The sequence below is a fragment of the Sciurus vulgaris genome (assembly GCF_902686455.1).
Source record: "Sciurus vulgaris genome assembly, chromosome: 16".
In the NCBI taxonomy this organism is placed as follows: Eukaryota; Metazoa; Chordata; class Mammalia; order Rodentia; family Sciuridae; genus Sciurus; species Sciurus vulgaris.
Genome location: NC_136477.1, coordinates 36,042,313 through 36,054,399, shown reverse-complemented (window position 1 = coordinate 36,054,399; position 12,087 = coordinate 36,042,313). Strand labels below are relative to the sequence as shown.

The window sequence follows — 12,087 nt, the reverse complement described above, 5'->3', positions numbered from 1 at the left end:
TCACTTATATGTAGAATCTAAAAAAGTTGAACTCATAGAAGTTGGGATAGAATGGTGGTTACCAGAGGCTGGGGAGTATAGGAGGGAAAGATAGGGAAAGGTTGATCAATGGGTACAATTATAATTAGGAGCAAGAAGTTCTGGTGTGCACAACAGAATATCTGTAGAAAACAACAGTGTACTGTAGATTTCAGAATGCTATAAGAAAGGAATTGGAAGTTTTTACTAATAAAAAATTGCGTTTGAAGAAAGGTATGTTTAACCTGATTTATACATTATATAATATCTATCAAAACTTTTTTTTTTTTTTTTTTTTTTCGTGGTACTGGGGATTGAACCCAGGGCCTTGTGCTTGCAAGGCAAACACTCTACCAACTGAGCTATATCCCCAGCCCCAAAATATTTTTAATATGCACAATTTTTATGTAACTAATTAAAAATAAATTCAATTGCAAATGAATTCATATCTGCATAGCATAACAATGTGAATTATATGTTGAACTTAGTTTTTATTTTATAGTTCATAGTTAATATCTTCTTTGATACTAGTTTTCACTGAAATTGAAATTCTTTTCTTGATTTTTTTATTACCACATATTTTATTGATTATATCATTAAATAAAATATTTTAATTTAATTAATTTTATGAATGATTAGCAACATATATAAATGTGCATATGCTGTGTAAATATCATTGAGATAAAGATACAGGCCAATGGTGGAGCACTTGCCCAGCATTGCGAGACCCTGGGTTTGATCCCTCAGCATCATGAAAGGAAAAAAAAAAGCATTATATAAAATAATATAGATGGTATAAACCAATTTATAGCTAAATCATACACACATACATAAGTAAAAAAATACATCACAAATTTAATAATAGTTACCTGGAAGTATGGGAAGACTTTTTTTTTCTGATTTTTTTTTATTTTTAATTTTTAAAATTTTATTTGTTCTAATTAGTTGTACATGACAGTAGAATGCATTTATACATTTTGATAGATCATACATAAATGGAGTGTAATCTCTCATTTTTCTGATTATACATATTGAAGGCTCACATCAGTCATGCAGTCATACACGTACAGGGGGTAATAATGTCTGCTTCACTCTATTACCATTCCTTCCCCCATACGCCTTCCTTTCCCTTCACTCACCTGTACTATTTCTTTTCTTATGGTATTTTTTTCATTTTCTTGAAAAATGAAAGTATATTACTTTCTTTAGATAAACTTTTATATCCTGCATACACAAATTACAAGTATATATGCCTTGATGTATTATGTGTGAACATTTCTGTGTAATCACTATTAAGGTTAAGAAAAAGATAATTATCAGAAGCTAACTTTCTTTGTACTCCTTCCAAGTCACTATACTTTTCGCCTCAGCCCAAAGTCACCACCATTTTGACCACAAACTTCATAAGATTAATTTCCTGATTTTTAAAATTCAAATGGAATCATATGATGTGTGCTCTTTTGAGTTTGCCTTGTTTTAGTCAATATTGTTTGTTAGATTCATCTATGCGTTTCCATGTAGTAAGTAATAGTTTCTTCATTTTTAGTGCCATATAGTACCCTTGTATAAATCAGCAATAATTTATTCTTTCTTTTTACTGTGATGGATGTTTAGGTCATCTTCAACTTTTATATAAATAGCACCCATATATACATTCTTGTTCAGTTTTTTGGTTTCCATATATATGCATTTTTATTGGTTAAATACCTAGAAGTGGGATTTCTGGATCATGAGATATATATAATTTCAACTTCAGCAGATAATGTTGTTTTCCATATGACTTGAAAGTGTATGCAGTGATTAAAAAGCTATAAATCAATATAAGAATAATAATGAACCTAGTATTACCTACAAGAACTATAAAGAATCAAATAATTTACAATAGAAAAAGCTATCAATGTAGAACAAATTTTTTTGTATCATATACTATAAACAAAGAAAAGAGCATAAACTAGGAAAATACATGTGTAACATATAACAAAGATTCGATAGCCTTAGTTTCTAAAAACTATCAGGAAGTAATGAGTATCCAATTTTAAAAATGAGCAAAGGCCAACAATTTGAAAAGTTTTATATTGTTAAACATGAAAAATTGTTTTTTCATCTAATCAATGGTAAACCGCAGCCTACATTACTATATTTTACCTATAAACTTGGTGTGATATATAAATTCATAATGGAGAAATTCTGCTTCTGGCATGAACTGTTAGCTTTAACAAGTCCTATTGCAGAAAACAAATTTAGTCTATAAACAGATTATGAAAAACAACCTGAAAGCATTGCATAGTAAAAACAACCACAACAAACCAAACACATGAGAGTAGTCACACATTGAAGGAAGGGAGGATCTCTCCCATGTAGGGTGGCTGAAACTCAGATAAAGCATCAGTTAGCAAACAACCCTTCAGTCTTGCTGGTTTGAAAGGACAGGGTTAGGTATAACTACAGCCCCTGGAAAGAGAGAGTGTGTTGTGTGCGCGCATGTGTGTGTGAAGTAAATTAAATTGCTTGCTTAAATGAAAAATTCTTCAGAAAGAAAAAAACCAAAACCAGACTTTCTTTATATCATTCACAGTGGTCATAATACAATGCAAAATTATTCAGTGTACAGAGAAATAGGAAAACATGACACATTCTCAAATCAGCAAAGGGTAATTTTATGATATCTTAGATGTTAGAATTAGTGGAGAAAGATTTTAATGCAGCCATTGTAATTGCTAAGGAATGTAAAGGAAAATGCTCTTGCAAAGAATAAAAAGATAGGAAATCTTAATTGAAATAACAAAGCTGAAATAGAAATTCTAGAACTGAAAAATATATCTAACATAAAAACTTCAGAATGGCAACAACAGGAATCATGAAAAGATTCATGATTCTATTCAAAAGATAGGGCAATAGAAATATTTCATCTAAAGAACAGAGGAAAAAAGATTTTAAATGGACAGAACCTTGGGGATTTGTAGGACAATAACATAAGGACAACCCTCATGTAATTGTAATGGCATACCTACCAGAATCGCTGTAATTAAGAACACTAAAAACATTCACTGAGAAAGTATTTACCCAATGACCTAGCAGCTCTCCTTGGGAAAAATGAAAATTATGCACACAAAAAAGAATGCCTATACTTGTACTAACTTATTTGTAATAGCCAAAAATTAAAATTATCCCAGGTTTATTTCAAAGGAAGAAGGACCAGGCCAGTATCAGTGTATTCATACAATAGATTACTGGTTAGCAGTAAAATGGAATAGATTACTGTTTTATACAACAGCAGAGATGAATTTCAAAACTATTTTTGCTGAGAGCTTCTACAACCAGCGTTGGCTCCTAACCACAGTGGCTGTCAGCTTGGTGAGAAACACAAAGACATGGGACTTAACAGTCCCCAGCCCTTGACTCAAGGGTTAGAGAGCCCAAAAATAAATATGAAGAGTGGCACAACAGCTTGAGCAATGAACATCCATCCTTGCCAATAGTTTTCGCAACTGCAGTGGAAACAAGCCCTTTATTTCTCATTAATAATATTTCTATTCCACCTTCCTTTTTTCTGTTTTCTAAATTTAAATTTTACTTTTTATTATTCATATATTTTAAAGTTTATTTTTAAATGTTTTAAATTTTTTTAACTTTTCATTCTGCATGGTTTTGTGTGTGTGTGTGTGTGTGTGTGTGTGTGTGTGTGTGTGTATAGTATGTGGATAGGTTTGAAGATTATATATTTTTATATAATTTTATTTTAATTGCTCTGTATTATTGTGTTGAAGTCTATATTGGATTTAATACCAAGAAGTATTTTTTTTATGTAATTAGTTGTGCTGATATTTGGACATAAATATTTACTGTCATTATTATCTTCTTGTTGGATCGTTCTTATATTTCTCTTATATCAAAACATCCCATAAATAGGTTGTTCAAATATATAATCAATAAAGATATTTCCAACCTAAATAATACTATAAATCAAATGGACCTAACAGACATCTAAAGAATATTTCACCCAAAAATAACTGAATTCATTTCTTTTCTTTCTTAACCTAACTAATCAGAACTTTAATCTGTGTACACTACTTGTTTTTCTTATGATCAATTATGATGGCATGATCCTATATCTAGAACACCCCCCCAAAAAAATCTGCACCAGAAGACTTCTAGAGTTAATAAATAAATTCAGCAAATAAAAGATCATTATTCATAAATCAATACTTTTCCTACACTCCACTAGTAATTCTGCCAAGAAAGGGATCAGGGAAACTGTCCCATTTACAATAACATCAAAAAAAGTTTGAAAGTAACCAAGGAAATGAAAGACCTCTACAACGAAAACTATGGAAAACTGAAAAAGACCTTAGAAGATGGACAGACATCCCCACCACCACCCCACATGTTCTTGGATAGGCAGAGTTAATATTCTCAAAATGGCCATACTATGAGAAATTTTATACAGATTCAGTGTAATCCCCATCAAAATGCCAATCGTGATCTTCACAGAACCAGGAAAAAAAAAAAGTTTTAAAATTCATTTGGAAAAAAATATTACCCAGAACAACTATAGCAGACTTAAGCACGAGGATTGGTGCTGGAGACATTGCAATACCTGGTCTCAAATTATGTTGCAGAGTTGTAGTAACAAAAACATCATTGTATTGGCCTCAAAATAGATATGAAGACCATTGGAACAGAAGACACAGGGATAAACCCACATAGTTACAGTCTTCTAATACTTGACAAAGGTGCCTAAAAAATATTTTGGAGGAAAGATAACCTTTTCAACAAATGGTGCTGGGAAAACTGAATATTCATGTGTAGAAAAATAAAACTATATCCCCTTCTCCCACCCTGCACAAAAGTCAAAGCAAAGTAGATCAAAGACTTAGGAATTTGACCAGAAACTTTGCAACTGCTAGAAAAAAACTTAAGGGCAATACTCCAACATATTGGCATAGTCACTGACTTCCTTAATAAGACTCCTACAGTGCGAGAAATAGGCCCAAGAATTAATAAATGGAATAGCATCAAATTAAAAACTTTTGTACAGCAAAGGAAATAAAAACTTGAAGAAGGGGAGAAAATATTTGCCAGCTACTCCTCTGATAGAGTTAATATCCAGAATATGTAAGAACTAAAAAAGCTTAACACCAAAAAAACAAAAACAAAAACAAAACCCATATAACCCAATTTTTAAAAGGGCAACAAACAAACAAAAGAAAACATTTGAAACACAAATGGCCAACAAATACATGAAAAATGTTCAACATCCCTAGTAATCATGGAACCGCAAATCAAAACTACACTGAGATTTCATCTCACTCTAGTCAGAATGGCAATTATGGAGAATATAATAATAAATACTGGCAAGGATGTAGGGGAAAAGGTACATACATAAATTGTTGGTGGGACTGCAGATTGGTATACTGTGAAGCAGCATGGAGATTCCTTAAAAAACTAGAGATGGAACTACCATATGACCCAGCTATCTCATTCCTTGGTATTTATCCAAAAGAATTAAAATCAGTATACTATAGCAGTACAGCGCATCAATGTTTATATCAACTCAACTCACAATAGCCAAGATATGGAACTAACCCAGATGTCCATCAGTATATGAATGTATTAAGAAAATGTGGTATATATACACAATCAAGTTTTACTTAGCCATAAAGAAGAATGAAATTATAACATTTGCTGGTAAATGGAACTGTACACCATCCATGCTAAGTGAAATAAACCAGACTCAGAACTTCAAAGGATGAATATTTTCTCATATGCAGAAGTTAGAGCAAAGTAAGGGATAAAAGAGGAGTGGGTTGGATATCAAAGATAGAGGAAAGTTCAGTGGAGTAGAAAAAGTTGAGGGGGAAGGAGGAAGGATAGGAAAGGGGAGGAAATGTGGAGTGAATTTGACAAAATTATACTATGTACATATATAAATATACCACAGTGAATTCCATCTTTATATATATGAAGCACCAATTAAAAAAATAAATATGTGGAAGGCAAACCAGTAGAGGAAGGGGAATAGGGAGTGTACGGAAGGAAGGGGAAGGGAAAATCACCAGGGACTGAAATGTGGTAAATTAAATTTCATACATGTGTGATTATGTCAAAATGAGCCCAACTATTGTGTATAATATAATGCACTATTAAAAGAAAATAAAAGGTCAGACTGTTGTATGAAAATGAACATTAACTGCCAGGTAGTACTTACACAGAGTGAACTGTGGCATGCTCTTTTTCTTTTTTATAGATGTCCTTAGGTGTGTGTTATTCCTTATTTCCTCTAGAGAAATTGGTTTGTTAAATTTGTCAGATTTTTAAAACAAGCATTTATTTTAAGTCTCCAAGTTAAGGAAAATTCCACTTTGGTCTAAGAATGATTAAATACCTAAACTGTAGCTTATAGTAGTTCTCCCTTACTCACTTTTGCTTTCTGGGATTTCAGTTTTCTGCAGTCAACCACAGTTCAAAAATATTTAATGTAAAATTCCAGAAATAATTTGTTTTAAGTTGCACAATGTTCTGAGTAGCAAATGAAATTCCATGCTGTACTACTTTGTCCCACCTGGGATGTGAGTCATTTCTTGGTCCAGTTTATCCATTGCTGTATGTTAACCACCTGTTAGTTGCTGAGTAACCTCTTGGTTATCAAGTGGACTCTTGTACCATCATAGTGCTTGTGTTCAGGTAACCCTACTATTATGTAATAATGGCACCAAAGCACAAAAGGGATGATGCAAAGGAGGCAGTAGGGCATGAAAAATGGAAGAATAATTTAACTCTGGTACTGTGTAGCAATACTGAAGGACATTTAGGGAAAAAACAAGTATTTATGGGGTTTGGTAGTATGTGCAGTTTCTGGCATCCACTGGGGGTGGGTGTTGAAAGTTAGCCTCTGTGAGTGAGGAGGGGAATACTCGGTTCTCTTAATGTAAATGGAAATTGACTTCATAAATAATCTGGAAGTTCACATTGCCAGGCTGCTTTTTCTCCTCCCCAATGACAGCAGAAATCTTAATCTGCATTCCGATGCTGTGCATTTGCCTTTAAAATGCATAAATGAACATCTTTTTTACATTGAACTTTTCATCCTTTAATGCTTCACCATAACCTTAAAACTTCAGTTTTAATGACAACCAAACTCAAAAACAAAGAACAACCCTGAATCTACATCATTAGATGTCTGTCTTTATTTCAACAATCTCTTCTAGCACACTTTAGGAAGTGTGATATGGCTTGATTAAAATAGATTTATTAGGATGATCTTTCTACAAAATGATTTCCAGGTCATCATAAAGAAGTTCAACTTCCTCTTGATTTTCTGAATTTTGCTATTTTTTTTTTTTTTTTACAAAGTATTATTCTGTTTCATCCCTGTACTTGCTTCTGTAGTGTGACACTGCTGAAAAGTCAAGTCTTGCATGATATTAAAGTGATGGGCAGAGTCTTAGATATCATCCTTTCCAGTGGCCTTTATGTAAAAGACAGGTAATTGACTAGGCTTTGGTCTAATCATTTGGTAGTTCAAACACATGATTAGAACTCAGTTCTCTGTAGTAGTAGTATTATCTCACTCTTTTATTAGTTGTCTTTCTAAGCCTCTTAGAAAAACTTTTTTTTGTGTGTGTGAGGGGTTTTGGGGCTACTGGTACAGGGGCACTTGACCAATGAGCTATATCTCTAGCCCTATTTTGTATTTTATTTAGAGACAGGGTCTCACTGAATTGCTAAGTGCCTCACTGTTGCTGAGACTGGCTTTGAACTTGAAATCCTTCTGCCTCAGCCTCCTGAGCCGCTGGGATTACAGGCTTGCACCACTGGGCCCAGCTTTGGATCTTTGAACTCTTTACATTGCAATTTCATTTTCATCAAGAAGCCCTTTACCATAGTGTATAAGGACGTATGTAACCTCTCCTGCTGTGAAGGGGACTTGTGCGGGGACACATGTATACACATTTATGTTCAAAAGCTGTTTATGGATTCAGTAATACTTTGTTCTAGGTATTTTTATGTATATGTACATACACATAGATATATATGCACACACATATGTATACACATAGATAAACATATACACACACCCACACAATGTTCAAAGATGAATATATAGGACACATATATCTCATTTGGGGTCTTATATGACTTTTTTACCACGTCATTAAGTTATTACAGTCTCATCTATTGTCCAGATAAATTCCCAATTCATTTGGTATGATATCCTTTTGGTATACACATTTTATATTTGTATATACCCAATTTCTGAGTTTGACCTAAGGTAACATTGTGAAGTTGTGTAGGTTGCTGGCCTTACTTTCACATTGATGAAGCAATCTTTTTTCCTTTTTTTCCCCCCCATATCAGCATTTTGTGAGGCGTATTTGAGTACCAACATTGCCATCTCCTAAAACAGAGTTAGTTTCAATGGATAGTCAGTGAACTGTTTGATACTTTGAAAGAACATTAGTTTTTCTATAGTGGTTTATGTTGGGTAGTTCATAATTAATTATAATTAATTGTTATTGAACTTGGATTCTTCACCTTTTTTATAAATTTTAACATGTCATTTAATGAATGTAATGTTATGCAAAGCATTTTTATTAAATAGACTTGCTAAATGTGTCTTTCCTATGTGCTACCTGATTCCTACTGAGTGTTAATATTCAAATATTTGTTCATGATGTGTATTATTCAGGAATATGTCTGTTTGTACCATAGTCTTCATCTTTAAATTATTACTGTTAAAATTCATTCCATAATATTTTCATTAGAGGATGGAATATATCAGTTTCTTTCCATTTCCTTTTTGTTCTAAATGAAGTTTTAAGAGATAAGAAAATAGGTCATGGTATCTATAAACTGTGGAACTGAGGTCTATTAGGAAGTAAAAATTGAAGCTCAGTTGCCCTCTAGGGGTTCAGTTTTAACACAGCACATGTAGAAATAATTTAGTGAGATCTTTTGGGGGTGGGGTATATCAGCTTAACGGAGGAACTTTATTTTTTGTTTTGTTAGAGTATAACTGGCCAACAAAAAGCTAGTTTTTATTACTTATTAAAAATGAGAACACATCCACAATTTTTTAAAAATCAGGTGCCTGTACCAGAACAATCCAACCAACAGCATGTTTTCAAGAATAACGTGGTGACCAATCTATGATTCTTTTCTAATACTTATCTTTTCAGTGTCACCACTGTGGCACTTTTAAGTTAAGCTTTTCTCCTCCTCTGTTCAAACTGAACGACACACCCCAGTGAAGTGACTGCGTCATGAATCCTCTCATATATTTAACATGTGATCTTGAAATGTTTTTCCTTTTGGTTTTAGCAACTTTTGGTTGACAGCTTTGGATTGGTGAGACTGTTTCTCCCAGTTTCAGATTGGCTATTGGCCTTTTAGCTTCAATGGTACCCAACTTTGTGTTGCTTGAGGTCCATTAACTCATTGGAGTCTGTGGTGCAGTGCTCTGCTTTGTTATTATACAGTTACACTTGCTGTTTTGGTAAGAGGAAGCAGTTTCTTTTTCCACTATTGAAAACGTTAACTGAACTTTGACTTGCATAAATGGTAAATTTTGAGTTTATTTTGTGTACAAGTATTTAAATGCTTTGAATATATAGGCATATTTCTGTATCAGATATTAAAATTCACGGTTAATACATTTACAAAAGATCTTTTGTGCATTAATGCATGCTCCTTTATTTCCTTTAAAGAATGCTGTAAAACTTTAACCATTTTAACATATAGTATGTTTTTGTTTTACTTTTGTAGTTATATCATCCTCTTGTTTTTTCCCTTATAATATTGAAAAGAACTCCATTTTAATGATTATGATCTTTATTTTTTATCAATTTATAATAATATTTTTAAAGCCTAAGTGTATCTGTTATTTGTTATCTGAAAATCTCCATTGGATTTTTACATATATTAAAATGTTAACTATGTTAATTTTTACCACACAATATGGTAGTTAGTAGTCATACTGGCTATTTCATTTTGGATTTAGAATAATTAAGATTAAAAAATTAAAATTTAGTCTCTTAGAATTACAGGTCACATTCCAAATGCTCACTGTCTGTGTGGCTGGTAGCTATCCCACATTGGACAATGCAGAATCGGTCAGTTTCATCATTGCAGAAAATTCTATTTTACAGGTCTGTCATAGATATGAGAATCATCTTCCTTAAAAATATTAAAACATTTTTAATATTTAGTAAATATTAAAAGCTTAGTGAAACAGGTTAAACTATGAAATTTTTATGTGTCTTTATATTTTCTTTTATCAAAGGAATATTTTAGAAATAACTATAATGCTGATCACAGGAAGTGATCTTTCTTTTGTTTACCTTGACAATCAGGATATATTTCTGATTATAAACTAAGTGACATCGAATATTATAATAAAATTTATACATTTAGAAATATATCAGTACATTTACTTTATCTCCATCTTGTGGTAGGAATATATGAAAATCTTATTCTCAACAATATAGGTAAAACTTATTCCTTATGCCCCTACTACATTTAGTGCTAATTCTTCATTTATTTGGAAAGTTTTGAATCTTATTCAGGGAGCCAATCAAAAATAATTTTAGGTTTTATATTGACTCTTAAAAGAGAAATCTTGAGGTATAATTGCCACATTTTGAATATGTGTTAGAATATTAAAACTAGGAATATAGGCATTTTGATCATAGTTGAAAGGACAAAGCTTTAGATGTCTACTTGACAATGTAGCTTTGTGTTAAGTAAGGTTATAATGAAATATGTTTATATGACAAACCTATAATATTTGATAAATTGTTTTTACTGTTTTTTAATAATTTTCATTTTTGTAGTTTTTGGTTTTTAAATGTACTCACAAGTCCTTTTGTGTAAAATTTTGATACAAGGCTGTTTTGGAAGTAAATGAAAAAATTGGTGTTACAAATTCATAAACTGTAGCAGGCCATACACATAAATAATCTTGTTTTTTTTTTCCTAAGAAAAACATGAACTACTTGATTGGGAAGACTATCTCAAAGGTTTAAGAACATATTTCAAATCAGGTTTATTTTGTATCATTCCTTTGTTTACTTTTTAATTTCTTGATGAATTTTTTCAATTAAATATATTTAACATACTGTATTTTAAAATTTTTATATTCTTTGAGTTTATTTTGAAAAATCTTTAGTTAAAATAATATAATCTATAAAGCAGTATTAATTTACAGTTAACTTTTTATATATGCCAGTTTGTGAGTACTCCAGGCAGTTTGAAAGAATAAAGAAGTTTATGTGTTTCTTGTGGCACTTGCTTTAATCATAAGAAAAATCATTATGAAAACCACTAATAGATTTGAGCTGTGGCTTTCTTTTTATTTGTTCTTTTTAGTTATACATGACAGTAGGATGTATTTTGACATATCATACATATGCGGAATATAACCATTTTCATGGTTGTCCATGATGTGGAGTTACACTGGTGGTGTATATTTTTATATGTATTTTATTTGGTCTAATTAGTTATACATGACAGTAGAATGCATTTTGACACATCGTATATGGAGTATAACTTCTCATTTGTCTGGTTGTACATGATGTAGAATTACACAAGCCATATAATCATATATGCACATAGGGTAATAATGTCTGATTCATTCTACTATCCTTCCTACTCCTGTACCCCCTCCCCTCCAGTCACTCCCCTCTATTTAGTCCAAAATACCTCTATTCCCTACCACCACACCCTTATTGTGAGTTAGCATCAGCGTATCAGAGAAAACATTCGGCCTTTGGTTCTTTGGGATTGGTTTATTTCACTTAGCATAATATTCTCTATTTTCATTCATTTACCTGCAAATGCCATAATTTGATTCTTCTTCAAAGCTGAGTAATATTCCACTGTGCATATATACCACATTTTCTTTATCCATTCATCTGTTGAAGGGCACCGAGGTTGGTTCCATGGCTTAGTTATTGTGAATTGATCTGCTGTAAACATTGATGTGTCTGTGTCAATGTAGTATGCTGATTTTAAGTCCTTTGGGTATAAACTAGGAGTGGGTCAAACTGGGTCAAATGGTGGTTTCAATCC

The 12,087-nt window shown here is 32.1% G+C and overlaps 1 protein-coding gene across 2 annotated transcripts in view; it reads left to right on the top strand.

Annotated features, from left to right (window-relative positions):
• CMC1 (C-X9-C motif containing 1) overlaps nt 1–12,087 on the top strand; it is a 74,808-nt gene that overhangs the window by 34,080 nt on the left and 28,641 nt on the right. The window lies entirely within an intron of this gene.